The 14,243-nt window shown below is 35.0% G+C and overlaps 1 protein-coding gene across 2 annotated transcripts in view; it reads left to right on the top strand.

Moving 5' to 3' along the window:
• The window catches only part of LOC117173527 (SLIT-ROBO Rho GTPase-activating protein 1-like), a 348,789-nt gene that overhangs the window by 137,082 nt on the left and 197,464 nt on the right, over positions 1 to 14,243 (top strand). The window lies entirely within an intron of this gene.

Below are 14,243 nucleotides of genomic sequence, written 5' to 3' on the forward strand. Positions count from 1 at the left end.
TTAAGAATCGAGTTGAACAATCACTTAAATGATTTTGTTCTTTCCCAATCGTTAAGGAACTGTTAGAGAATAAACGCTCTGAAGGAGCGTTCATAACAGAATATTAATTTAACTAGATGTCGCTGCGTCACACGCTATATAGTTAAATACAGCACATTATTTTTGGGCGTTGTTTGATCTTCACTTTTTAATTTTTATTTAACATATGATCTGTAATTAATCCATCTATATATTTTGTTCAAAATTCATACTTTTTTGAAATTTCATCTCTAGTTGAAAACTCTTTTTTTGTTCTTTTTAAATTATAATTTTAGTTGATTCATAAGTTTACCCAGTTCAAATTTCATCTCTTCGGTTCAAAATGTAATTATTTTTTATTTAAGGCTGAACAGAAATATATTTTTTCATGAATAATACTATGCTAAATGAGCATGAAAAAGATTCACAATTAAAAAATAGACTTCAAACTACGTCACTTTTCGGCACATCGGTGGCAGGAAATGATAATTTAAAAAAAGATAGATGAAAAAGTCAACCAAATCCTTTAAAATTAATTTTTTTCAAAATTCAACTGTGTACTTAAAAATTAATTTTCCTACTAGAAACTTAATTAGCTCTGTTAAAAATACCAGGATTTCATTAAAAATTTAACTATTTTCTTGAAAATTGTTTTTTAATTTTAATTTAATTTAATTTTATAATTTTAACGAAAAGTGATTTTTTTAAACTGCAACTTACATTACTTCAGTTATAACTTCGCCTGTTTAGTTAAAAAATTTACTTTTTTTGGGGTGGAATATTCTATCCATAAATCATTAATGATCGATACTTTGCAGAGAGAGAGAGGTCCGTCGTAAATGAATTTCTCAAATTTTAACACAATTTCAGTCAATTGAAAACCTTCTATTTTTCCTATTAAGTGGTGCAATAATTGCATACTCTTATTTTTTAGGAGTTGAAAACATATTTTTTCAGCATAATTTTATAACAAAAACTTTTAAACGACTAAAAAAATTGGAAAAATATTTAAACCTTCTTAATGATCAAATATAGTTAATGTCTTTCATTATTTGCATAAATATTACCCCTAAGGGGGTTGAACAACCCCTTATACAAAGTAACATTAAGTATGTACTTTAATCCATAAAACTTCGTAGAAAGTTTTTATATAGGGAATATCGAAGTAGCTCATTGCAAATCTGCTATCGAATCTAAAAAAATTAAAAATGACAGATCTAATATGACGGACAAAAATGTTGAAAACAAAAAACATTTTTATGAAATTTTGTATGCAGAGGCTTTTAAGCTCGCTGATTACAAAAGTTACCAAAGAAAAAGTAATCTATATATAAATATATGGTCATGTATAATTATGTTTAATTATACATAATTTCATACTAATATTTTATGAAATATAAATTACACGAAAATAAGTGTATAAGTCATTTAAAAATAGTAGTTTTTCAACTCTGAACTCCAAACCCCCTTAACAACAGACATACTGAAGACCTGTGCTTTTGAACCAAACAACGCCATACCCAAATTCGCAATGTGTTCCACAAGATTCTCCAAAACTGAAGTCTACAGTATTAGTAAATTTCTCCCGTCTTTCATTGACGTAACCACTTTTATACCAGTAATATTTAAACAAATCGATATATCTCGGTGAGGATAGTCGATTGTGAACTAATTATTGAAGTTTGATTATATTATTTCTCACTTGTAAATTCATGTCATGATCCATTAACATTACATTATCAGAAAATTTTTGGACAAAGTTTTTCCAAATACGAAGTCCATAAACATCAAGTGATTGAATTTTTCCTGTGGTACCGGTTTGAATTTTTTCACATTAAAAATTTTATTTTTTGGCATTTTTTCCTCTACAAATCTGTCGCAATGACCACTCCAAGATTCAAGTAATATTTATGGAGTGATGGCCTACATGTGTATAAAATATTTTTTTAGATCAAATCTCGAAGTGATCTGCAATGAAACGATTTATTAAATAACTTATCTACGATATGACAATATAAAAGTTCCCTTATGTGTTGTTAATTTTTCAGATTTGGATGCTTCTACGTGCACGTTTTCTGGTTTGAATACGTTTTTTTCTACAACAGGGCTAAATTCACCACTTGGTTCCTTTAAAACAATAAATAGTGGTGACAATAGTTGCCCAGTAGCTGATATTAGTGGTTGTATTGTGTAGCTGTGCGTTGTTACTGAAACGAACTGTACCAGACATTGCACTTGTTTTTCTCCTTCAATTGCTAATGTTTTTCCCGATTGCATTTCTAGCTGGAATCCGCTCTGATCTGAATCATACAAATTTGGATTCCAATACTTGGTTTACATGATTAAACATCAGGGACAAATGCGTCTGCTTTAGCCTTAAGTTCTGAGCTTTCTTAAATTTTATTAACCAATTTTTAGAAGCTTGAATCCAATTTCACCAAATCCAATTTCTTTTTTAGCTTGTAAGGCCCATCGAATTATATCTTGATCATGAATTATTGAACCGCTGCTGAGGGCCACTTTAAAACTATCCAGGGTGTACTGACAAATTTGTACTATTTTTTCTCTATAAATGCCACCTTCATTAATTGTATGACCCCAACGACCTAATTGACTAATAGATGACATTTTTTAAATCTGTTTTGCACTGTTTTGAGACTTAAATTTTCCTTTCTTTTGTCACTTCTCCAAAATTCTACGGCTCTTACTTTTTAATCAAAATCTACTTCTTCATTATCTTCTGTACACTGATTTGTTGGTGCTATGTCCGGATCAAGGAGATTATGTTGCACTTTATCTTCAATTATTTTTGCATCATGATTTTTATACTCTTCTTGATAATCCAGAGTCATCAAAAATCATTTCTATATCGTTGAAAACCAGAGAAACCCATGTGAGTGTAAATTACTGAAATCATTAATTTATGCATTAAATTAAATTCCTTCATTTTATTATTTCCAAAAGTTTTATATGTGTTGAAATGCTTATTTAATATTTCACAGAAAAATGATCAGTATAAAAACTTTCATTTTTTTGTGATCGACAACTTTTGTATTTAAGTGCATAAAATTCTCACGTATTTAAAAAAACACTGCTAAAAGCAAATGATTTTTTAGCTACTTTACAAGTTTAAGGCAGTATTCTACTTTGGGCGATCAAAAAAAAACTATTTTTGTGAATTTTAATGAGATTATTAATAAAGATATTGATATAGGGTATTTTAGGCCCAATGAATACACTCTTGAAATATAAAAAAAAATTATTATGTACCTCATGCGCTTTTTATACATAAAAACACCATTCGAATACAATGCCTTGAATTGTAGGTGGGTCTGCGCTGGAGTAAAAACTTTGAGGATGGGTTATCTGAAACAGAAAAATTGGAATGTTTTAGGTTCAGTATAACATCAACAACCGCCTGAAGTAAATTTTTTAATTTAAATGCATAAATAAAAAAATGGCAAAAAAGGGGGAACAAGCAAAAATTGTATTTTTTTGCACAGTTTTTTGCACACAAAAAATAGTAAAAATGAAAGTTTTGAGATAATTTTAGTTCAGTCGGTTGATATGCCAGTGCCATACAAAATGCCTTCCGACTGTTTCAGATGATTATTTTCTTGCAATCTAGCCTGTCTCCGTTGCGTTCTGCTCTCCTTAGAAACCTCGGTCGAACGGCGGTTCTCTCTGACTATGCGTTCTTGGTGGCGCATACTGCCATACTGTGCGGCAATATCGCCGATTTTAACACCCATCACTTCAATAATTTTCAAAATTGGTTAAAATCCTTCGTTAAAAATACATGCTGCAGTAAGACACGCAATTTTGACCATTTTTTTCCATTGTAAATGTGCTTAGGTGTCATATTCCAAACTATGGAGTTAAAACACCCATTATTATTCTGAATATTTCCACCACATCATTTCTCAAGCAACTCCTGTTTGGTTAGATCTTGATAGATGGGCTTCAGAACTTCTTGCACGTCTTCAGCAAGTGGAAGGGGGTGTTTGAATTTTTGTAAAGTGTTGTTTGCTTTGGCTTCACGATACTTGCACCAGGAGTTTGTTCCGGCCGGTCAGAGCGTATGCTTCTGTTTAGAGGCGGTTGAAATCTTTGATAAAATCCGGCTCAGATCTCGTTGCGCATACCATCGAGTGAATTTTTATTCTACTGAACTGCCAGCCCGTAGTTCCTTGACACATCTTTCATTAATTTTATTGTCAAATCGGCAGTTTTAACTTTTTTAATGACGACTCTCTTTTTCTTGACAACTTTTTTCGGTGCAGATCTTGGAGTGGGATTTTTAGTACTCTTTTTTCACTAGCTTTTTTTTTTACGGCTTTTTTTTGCTTCGGCTTTTTTTCTTCGGCTTTTTTTTTCTTCGGCTTTTTTTTCTTCGGCTTTTTTTGCAGCTTCAGGTTTTCTCCTCTGAGTAAGAATTTCTTTGGCTTCACTTGCACGCTTGAATATTCATTTTGCAACGTGCAGAATACACTCCAACTTCTTCACAATAATGTTTTCGCCGCATTGGAAAGTTTCAAGCAACATTTTGAAGGTTTTTGAGTCACCCTCTCCTATATAGAAACCGTACTTCACTCCGAATTTCTCTAACGATCTTAAAAACATTTTTAAGACACCTTGAACCTCCCTCTTGCCGGCACTCCTTTCGTGATTTGCACTACAATTATTCTTGTGTTTAGCATACCACGCTACAAAACCAATCTCGTCTTTTTTCAATAATCGTATGATTTGCGGAAACTAGACATCACAACAACGTTCAATATTCTTTTGCTGCACTTGCCAATCAGAGATACGATGCCAACGAGAGAAGTGAAGCCTCTTTTTGCCCAAGAACCTTCTCCACAAACCGTCAGATTTTCACCATTTCCTTTTTCGGCATTCAACTTCTTTTCTTCGTCGATGGCTTTCCTTTGAACTAATTCAAATACACTTTTCACAGTGACTTTGATGTTACCGACAATTTCATAATATACTTTAACATTAAAGCCTACGCTAAGTTCCATTAGCGCCCAAAATAAATGTATGCCTTTATCATCAACGCCAAGTAAATGAAACACGAACACAAGTCGACGATTAATTTCGTATCCATAACCAATCATCGGGCCCGAGTTGATGTACCTGTCTAGACACTTACAACTGAGACACACTTTGAAACTAAGGCCTCGCAGTCCATATTTCGAAAACGAAATTTTGTCTTTAAAAACATTACACTCTACCATCTGTAATAGCATTTGTATCCATCGTGAACAGAAAATAAATTAAAAATCACTCGGAGATGTTACAATTTTTCATTTATGAAAAGAAGCAGCTACTCGAGCGAGCAAAGCCAGATAATGCTGGTTCAGTGCAAGTGCCGGATTAGCGCGTAGGGTAGGGGAAGGTGTAAGAGGAGAAAAATGCACAGCTAGACTACTTGGATTGTTCTGAAATTTTGAGAGTATATAATTGCATATATTTACTTTCGAAAAATGTAAAAAAAGTCGATTTTTTGAAACACCCAAAGTAGAATACTGCCTTAAGAAAACTTTTATCCAGTTTGAAATTAAATCATATAAAATCAATGCAAAATCGCTGAAGAAAGTTATTTACGACTATACAACTGATACAGACTTAGTATTTATACTTCACGATATCGTAACTATCGTATGCACAACACTTACTGAAATAAAAATGACACAGGCAACAAAGACAAACACCTGATAAAGTTAATCTACTTGTAAAATTAAACTGCTGATTGTGAGTGGCACATATTGTCAAGAATAAAAGTGAAAAGCCTTTATCTGTAGAATTATCATTGAATTCATGATAACATTCGTTACGCTGATGAACGCGATAAATTTCACTTAGAACGATAACTTGTTTTCTAATTTCCAAAAAGTTCAATTTATAATTCTATAATCTATTTTTACCAAAAACAACAGCAACAATAACAGGAACAGCAACAACACAAATAATAATAGAAAATAATAGTAATAATAATAGGCCAAATAGGCTGATAAGGAAGAGGAGAGGGACTAAGTAGAACATCAAATTCCATAAATGAACAATGAAGAGTATATTAAAGCTTTTGAAACGCTTGTCGCTTCCCGAGGGTCGTCGGGGCGCCTCAGGAGCCACAGCAGGCGGGATGGTAGCGATAGTGAGCTGCGAGATGGTCAGGCAGATCTCACTAAGCAAACAGCTGGCCAGCAAGAACATCTGCGACAAACGGTAAGCAGTGGAATATCAACGGTGCCTGCTGAGGATGCTTTGTCTAGCGTTAGCTATTTGCAGCCAATCACCTCGACAGAAATACCGTGGGAGAGCATCAATTAGAATAACACAATGAAAGAGGAATTGGTGCGTCTGTATTACGAAAGTGCGAAGTTTGAAACGAGAATGGAAAAAGGATACAATTTAAGAACAAAATTGGCTGCAAAGTATCCTAATGTACAAGAAGTCGCATTAAGAGATCTTACTCTAAGGTGAAGGACATAAGGACTAATCCACATGTTACAGAAGACCGAGTAATAGAGATTAAACGACAGGTTGATTTGACGTGGAAAAACGACGGGGCAAGCAGGAGCAATTTATGTTCCTCCTCAACCAATTGATGAACCAACACCACCACATCCTCCAGAGGTGGATGACCTTATACAACCAAAGGCAGAAGCAGAGGTTCAACAACCAAAAAAGTGACGACAATGGACGTACCATATAAACAGAGATGTTATACGCCTTTATTTTCTGGCAGAGAAATGTGGACAAAGTTTGAGGAGAGAACACCATAGACTCTGTTTGCTTAAATACCCAGAGCTAGCCTTGGAAGATGTGGACAACGAAGACTTGATTGATGCTGAAGGCATAGGTGCTAGGGATAATGAACATCATGTACCGGATCCATTACAACCAACACTAAGGCATTTTCTGCCCAAAATGAACGTCACAAATGATCTGCGTGCACTAATAGCACATCTCGACAGCAAGGTTTTACCTACGTATTTGAACGTAGCACAAACTGCGTTAGAGGTGCAAACTCTTGTATAATGTGCAGCTGTGGCAACCGTTAGATCGTTGGGCCGGGCAACTAGGCCTACAAATGCAGTTTTTGTCCCAGCAAGGAATCGAGATCCACCATAGAAAATCGGGTTGGATATGGATGTCAGCAAAGTAAGGTGCAAATTGGGTCGATTGACTCAATATAAAAAAGGAAATAGAACCAGAAAGCTAATAAACCATGTTACTAAAATAATCCACCGTCGGCACATCGAGACGTTAACACCAGCAATATTGGACGAAATTTTATACTCTCAACGACAGAGACTTCATGTTTTTACTGCTAGACGGCGTCGGTACAAGAAAAGTAGTGCACGAAGGAAACAAAATTAAAACTTTCAGACAGATGAAAGAAGCTTCTATCGTGAACTGAGTGTAAAGCCAAATAACCAGCAAGGCGCCGAAGTCCCTCAATTGGAAGATATGAATAACTACTAGTCGGGTGTTTGAGGAAAAATGAACAGATGCATTTTGGATAATGCGTGGTTCAAACTGGAGGAAGCAAGGGCCAGCAATAGCCCTGAAATGCAACTGAAAAACATCAGCTCTAGATGTTTCAGTGGTCACTTGACTTAGTCCGTGGCTACGATGTATAATCTGGTTTGCCCGAATAAAAGTTTAATAAATACGTTTAAGAATATCAAGAGTAATAATATCAAGTATATCAAGACCCTCGGTGGCTCAGTTGGTTAGACACTCGGACTTCACCTCAGAGGTCCGGGGTTCGAACCTTGAGCTAGTACCTTTGGAAATTTTTCTATCTACCTTTAACGAGATTCTGGTGGTTCGGAGCCCACCTTAAGCTGAAGGTCCCCTCATCGTGTACTTGACTGCAACCCAGTCCGTCAATGATGGGTTTAAAACCAGGCTTTGTCCAATATGTCGGGGCACACTGCTCTCATCAGATCACTTGATTGCATCATAAAAATGCGTCCGGGACTGATGATACATACCGGTACAGCCCTGTGTTAAAATAATCAAAAATAAAAATTTAACTCTAACCAAAAAATTCCTTCGACATGTTAGGTGTAACCATCTTAAGCCTGTGGCAACATAAAAAATTAACAGAATATCATAATACAGCTCAGTTGTTTAGACGTTTGGACTTCACCTCAGAGGTTCGGGGTTCGATCCCTCAGCTGGTACCTCTGGAAATTTATCTATATAACTTTATCGAGGTTCTGATTGTTCGGAACCCACCTTAAGGGCATGTAATACTTGGAAAATTATCGATTTTACCAGTTTTAGGATCTCCCGGCATTTTGTTAGAATAATAAATATTTTGTCTTAAAAATTTAGGAAATGATAGCAAACATGCTAACGGACGTCCCTGCACACTTTTTTATCGGTTAATTTAAAAAAATTTAATTTTGCTCAATTTTATTAATTTGCATGCCGCTTAGGAATTAGTATCGATTTTATCATTGTTAGATTCCCCCGGCTTTTTTCCTAGATTAGTAAATAGTTTGTCTTCAAAATCTGGGGAATAATAGCGAACATGCTGACGAACGTCCGTGCCCTCTTTTTTTGTGGGTTAATTCCAACAAAATTTTGATTTTGCTAGAAACGTGTGTGTATATTTCGAGGTTATGTGTGTTACAATTATCCCGAGCGTTACTTGCAAATAACGAAATATTTTTGGCAACAAACTTTAGACTTACAAATAAACATATTAACTATGTCCCGGAACTAACCTTGTTTGTAGGCAATCAAAAAAGTTTATTTCATAAATAATTTCCAAATTATCGGAACGACAGAGCTGAAAAACGACATAAGCTCAGACTAATGCTCGTGCATAAAATTTCTATTTAGCACAATACAATTTTTTTGTTATTAACACTCAAAAAAGAGTCCGGGGACGTTCGTTATGAAACCAGGCTTTGTCCAATATGTCGGGGCACGCTGCTCTCATCAGATCACTTGATTGCATTATAAAAATGCGTCAGTAACTGATGATATATACCGGGACAGCCCCGTGTTAAATAATCAAAATAAAATCCAACTTGATTAATTGATGACCTTGTTTAATATATTAAGGAGACAATATAGATTGATAAATAAATAATTATAATTGTTTAAAAGTTGAAAAATATATTTTAGTTTTATTCTAAGCAATCAGAACTCGATATTTTCGCTGATGAATGTTTATTGCACACAGGTTTTTTTACATTTATTGCAACTTTTACGGGTTTTCCTGCGCCTTTCTATTGTTTGTCGGTAACACAAATGACAAGAACCTGTTACTTTTATCTTACTAGAACTATCACTAGTCGCAGTTTCTTTCTCAGCAACCAATGCAAGAGCCAACTCAACACCGAGCACGTCCTCGTTCGCGTTCTTTGTCGAATAATGACGCATAGTATGCTTGTTTGAAGAACGATCCTCAATAAATGGTTTCGCTAATTCTTTACTCAATTGACGCAATATAGTTAAAACTAGAGGCGGGTACCTGAGTACTCCGGTTGCGTATTAGTGTGGGTAAAGTTGGTTGTGAACATAAGGGTTAATTTTTGTCGGTACCGTTCGCCAGTTATCGTTTCACCAGGTTGCAGCAGTTCGTAATACGCAGCTCCCCTATCGTCCCACCAAATACACAGCTAAGCCTTTTTTCCATGTATATTGCGCACTGGTTGTGACGTTGAAGGCTGGTCTGGGTCTGCCTATGATTTTCTTCGCTTTGGGTTGTCAAAATAGATCCACTTTTTATCACCTGTCACAATTCGATGAAAGAAATCTTTTCTTTTCTGTTTGGCTAGTAAAATTTCACAAATTGTTATTCGCCTTTTAATGTCTCTGTATTTCAATTGATATGGAACCCATTTCCCTACCTTCTAGACCTTTCCCAATGCGTGTAGACGTTCGGAAATGGTGGATGGGGCAATATTCAATGCATTTGCAATTTGCTTCAACGTTTGTCTTGAGTCTTCATCTGATAAAGCTTGCAAATCTTCATCTTCAGATTTTTTGGCTGACCTGGACGCTCCTTGTCTTCTATATCGAAGTGACGAGTTTTAAACTGATGAAACCATCGTTCATTAGTGTTTTGGGTTATAAAATTTTCCCCGAAAGCTTCAACTAATAATCTATAACTTTCAGCAGCTGTTTTCTTCAAATGAAAGAACGTTTTTAAACTTATCCGCAACACAGCTTTTTCAGGTACGTAATTCGACATTTTCAAAGCTTTCAAAAAATATATTCTTTGCACAATGACAATCCAGAACAAACTGGCTTTTTGGTGACGTATGTCGAACCTTCAAAACGACATAGACACCATGCGTCTTTACCACTAAACGTATTAGTATCGCTATCTCTTAGTAAAATCGACATTATTAACCGAAACACCTATTATTACTTGTACATTTGTTGGTATAGACGCATGGCGTCTATGGCGTTTTGAAGGTTCGACATACATCACCAAAAGCCAGTTTGTTCTGGATTGTCATTGTGCAAAGAAAATATTTTCCGAAAGCTTTAAAAATGTCGAATTACGTACCTGAAAAAGCTGTTTTTCGGGAAAGTTTAATAACGATCTGTAACTTGAAGAAAACTGCTGCTGAAAGTTATAGATTATTGCTTGGATCTTACGGGGAAAATGTTGTAACACAGAAAACTTGTGAACGATGGTTTCAACGGTTTAAAACTGGTGACTTCGATATAGAAGATAAGGAGCGTCCAAGTCAGCTCATAAAGTTTAAAGATGAAGATTTGCAAGCTGGAAAGGTCCAGAAGGTAGGGAAATGGGTTTCATATCAATTAAAAGACAGAGACATTGAAAGACGAAAAACAATTTGTGAAAGTCTGCTAGCCACGCAGAAAAGAAAAGGTTTCTTGCATCGAATTGTGACAGGTGATGACAATTGGATCTATTTTGACAACCCAAAGTGAAGAAAATAATGGGTAGACATAGGCCAGCCTTCAACGTCACAACCAGTGTGCAATATACATGGAAAGAAGGCTTTTCTGTGTATTTGGTCGGACAATAGGGGAGCTGTGTATTACGAACTGCTGAAACCTGGTGAAACGATTACTGGCGAACTGTACCGACAAGAATTAATTAAATTGAACAAAGCATAGGAGGAAAAACGAGCAGACAATGCGCAGACACCAAAAAGTCATTTTTCAACACGACAATGCATGGCCTCATGTTGCGAAACCAGTGCAAAGCTATTGGGAAAACATTAAATGTGGCATCCTACCCCACCCGCCCTATTTACCAGACTTGGCCCCATCGGACTCCCACTTATTCCGATCGATGCAACACGGACTTGCAGCGAAGAATTTTTGTCTTACGAAGAAGTGACAATTTGTCTCGATGAATGGTTGGCCTAAAAAAATAAACAGTTCTTTTGTAAAGAAATTTATGCATTGTCAGAAAGATGGGGAAAAGTTGTAGAAAACGATGGCCAATACTTTGATTATTAAGGTAATTATTATTGTTATGTAAAGAAACGGCCAAATTCTGCGAAGAAATCGACATTATTAACCGAAACACTTATTATAAACTTTCTACGAAGTTTTATGGATTAAAGTACATACTCATTGTTATTTTGTGTTAGGAGTGGTTGAACCCCCTTAAGGGCAATATTTATGAAAATAACGAAAGGCTTCAACTATATTTGCTCATTAATAACGTTCAAATATTTTTTTCCAATTTTTGTAGTTTCAAAATTTTTTGTTATAAAATGATGCTAAAAAAATATGTTTTCAACCCCTAAAAAATAGGGAATGCCATTCTTAATGTTCAAAACATAATGGGCCACTTCATCTTTTTATAAGAAATAATCTCTATTTTGTTTCAGTAAGAAATATTCATTTTAAGCAGAGATACTTAGAAAAAACGCTTTTTGGGGGTTAACTTTAGGGGTGTTTTTCAACCGTTAAAAGTCAATGTTAGACGATAAAAAAAAGATATATCTCTTATTTTTTGATATTCTACAAAATATATTTAAATCATCAAAATCAGTGACTTCGGGTTAGGGACCTCCCTTGTTAGAGTATCAGAACGCGGATTTATCTGGCATGCGCAGTAGTGATTCCTTTGTATTTTTAGGTTATCTAACATTATATATCAGCACAAAAATACACTTACACAGTAATAAGTTCTGTATAACTGTACCGCGCAACGACAGGACCTACAGCATTGATCTTTAGTTACAATATTTACCCAATTTCTTACCATATTGACGGTAATTACGGTAAATCTTGATTTAAAAAATACATAAGAAGACGGCGATATTTCTTTTAGACCAGGCAAAATTTAATTCAGTTGAAGAGTATTTTGCAAATAAAATTACATGAAATATTATTGGATTATGAAAAAAGTGAGAAAGTGTTGATCCTTAAGCAAACATAACCTTTTTCATGTTCATAAGGTACAAAATCTACAAAAACTTTCCTCCTATATCGCTTTACGTTTCAATATTTTGCGACCGATTTTTTTATAAAATTGTTACTCTGAAGTATGTTCTCACCTTTTTCAGAGTTTTCGGCGTATATTTTTGGCAATAAAGTGTCTTTCTGTCGATAATATCGACTTCTAGCTTTTCTCGAAACATTTGTTAGCAAAACAAGTTAATAGTGAATTCGTTTATACTGCACTGGTGTACTCCATGGAACTCTGACCTGCTCCTTTTTACTTCTTCCTTCTCACTCCGACTCGCTTCGGTGCTGGTCAGCGCCGAATTTACCAAGGGGCACCCGAGAGGCCCCTGACCTCAGAAAATTACGTAGGTTACAGCAAAATTGGGAATTTCTCTGTCCTTAAGAGGGCCCCTTCGAGGTTTAGCCCCAGGCCCGGAAAATTGTTAATCCGGTGCTGGTGCTGGTCAGTGTACTCTTAGAGTACACCAGTGTAGGATATCCGAATTCGCTATAAGTTGAAGAAATAATATTTTTTTAAAACGACTTAAAACGAACACTTTCACTTTTTCCCAAAATGCTTATACGTTGCAATAGGGTTCCAATAGGTTGTCCAATAAATGGATCTTATAGTATATAAAATTATAGTTATAAAAACGCTTATAAAATATTTTTTACATATTGTTTGATTTTTTTAATGTAATGTTGAAATATGAATTTTTTTATCATGATGTCGATTGGAGGGCCCCTTTAACGTTTTGTTTTGGTTATCTGCACATCGAACATAGAAGTCGCAAAATATTGTTTAAAAACATGTCAAAGGAGCGTTTTGTAAAAACCAATAAAGAAAATCGACTGAAAAAAATTTATTTATGGTATGTATAAATAATTCATTGAAAAGGTACTTAAATGTCATGTTTACTGAACAATGTGTAAATATGTACGATTTTAAAATGTGTTAATAATTGCACTTACTGTTTTCCTTCAACATACTACTGACTTTTAAATCAAAAATTACAACAGGATACATTTTTTCGTCACGTAATTCTTAAAAAATAAAACTGTCAAATCAAAATAGTCAGAATTGACAGCGGACCGTGGCCTAACCTCTTTATCATAAGTTTCACATTGTCACATTGATAGATAATTATGAGAACCTCTGATTCATGTGACGCCCACGTGACACCAATTTGAATAAGTGTTTTACCGCCTTCAATTTTTAATAATTTTTTTCTTTTGAACGACACAAAATAAAAAAAAATTATAACGCCCTTTCGATTCAAATTGAAATTATGTATTGAAAAATTATTTGATCTAAAATGGCGAAACAACCCTATTTAAAAAAAAAACATGAAATTACATCATATGGTCATTCATTTGCTTGCTGCCCATTCAATGTAAAAAAAGCCATTTATCGCTTTTACGGTAAATACTGTCTATTCGGTAAGAAATCTAAGAAATTCAGTAATTTAGGAGGTAAGGCTGGATGATTGGTTACTATGCAATGGTTTCATGAACACAATAGAAAATCCCGATAAATATTAGTAAAGATCTAGATAATACTGATGCTGGGATGGATGCGCTCAAGCAGTTAAAATTACCGAATTTGATACTCGGAAAGTGGAAAGAAATATATACTGCAAAGCTTGCAAATGATTTATGAGCTGGAGAAAATATATAATCTCTTCAGCTGATAAATGTTAGTGTATAATATTTTAACTATCTAGCATTGTTTTGTCTTCGTTTCAGGGGGCCACGCCCGCGAACCCCCCGCGGCGTTTCATCCCAGTCCACCAGGACTTCGCGCCTGGACC

Source organism: Belonocnema kinseyi, chromosome 5 (genome assembly GCF_010883055.1).
Source record: "Belonocnema kinseyi isolate 2016_QV_RU_SX_M_011 chromosome 5, B_treatae_v1, whole genome shotgun sequence".
Classification (NCBI taxonomy): Eukaryota; Metazoa; Arthropoda; class Insecta; order Hymenoptera; family Cynipidae; genus Belonocnema; species Belonocnema kinseyi.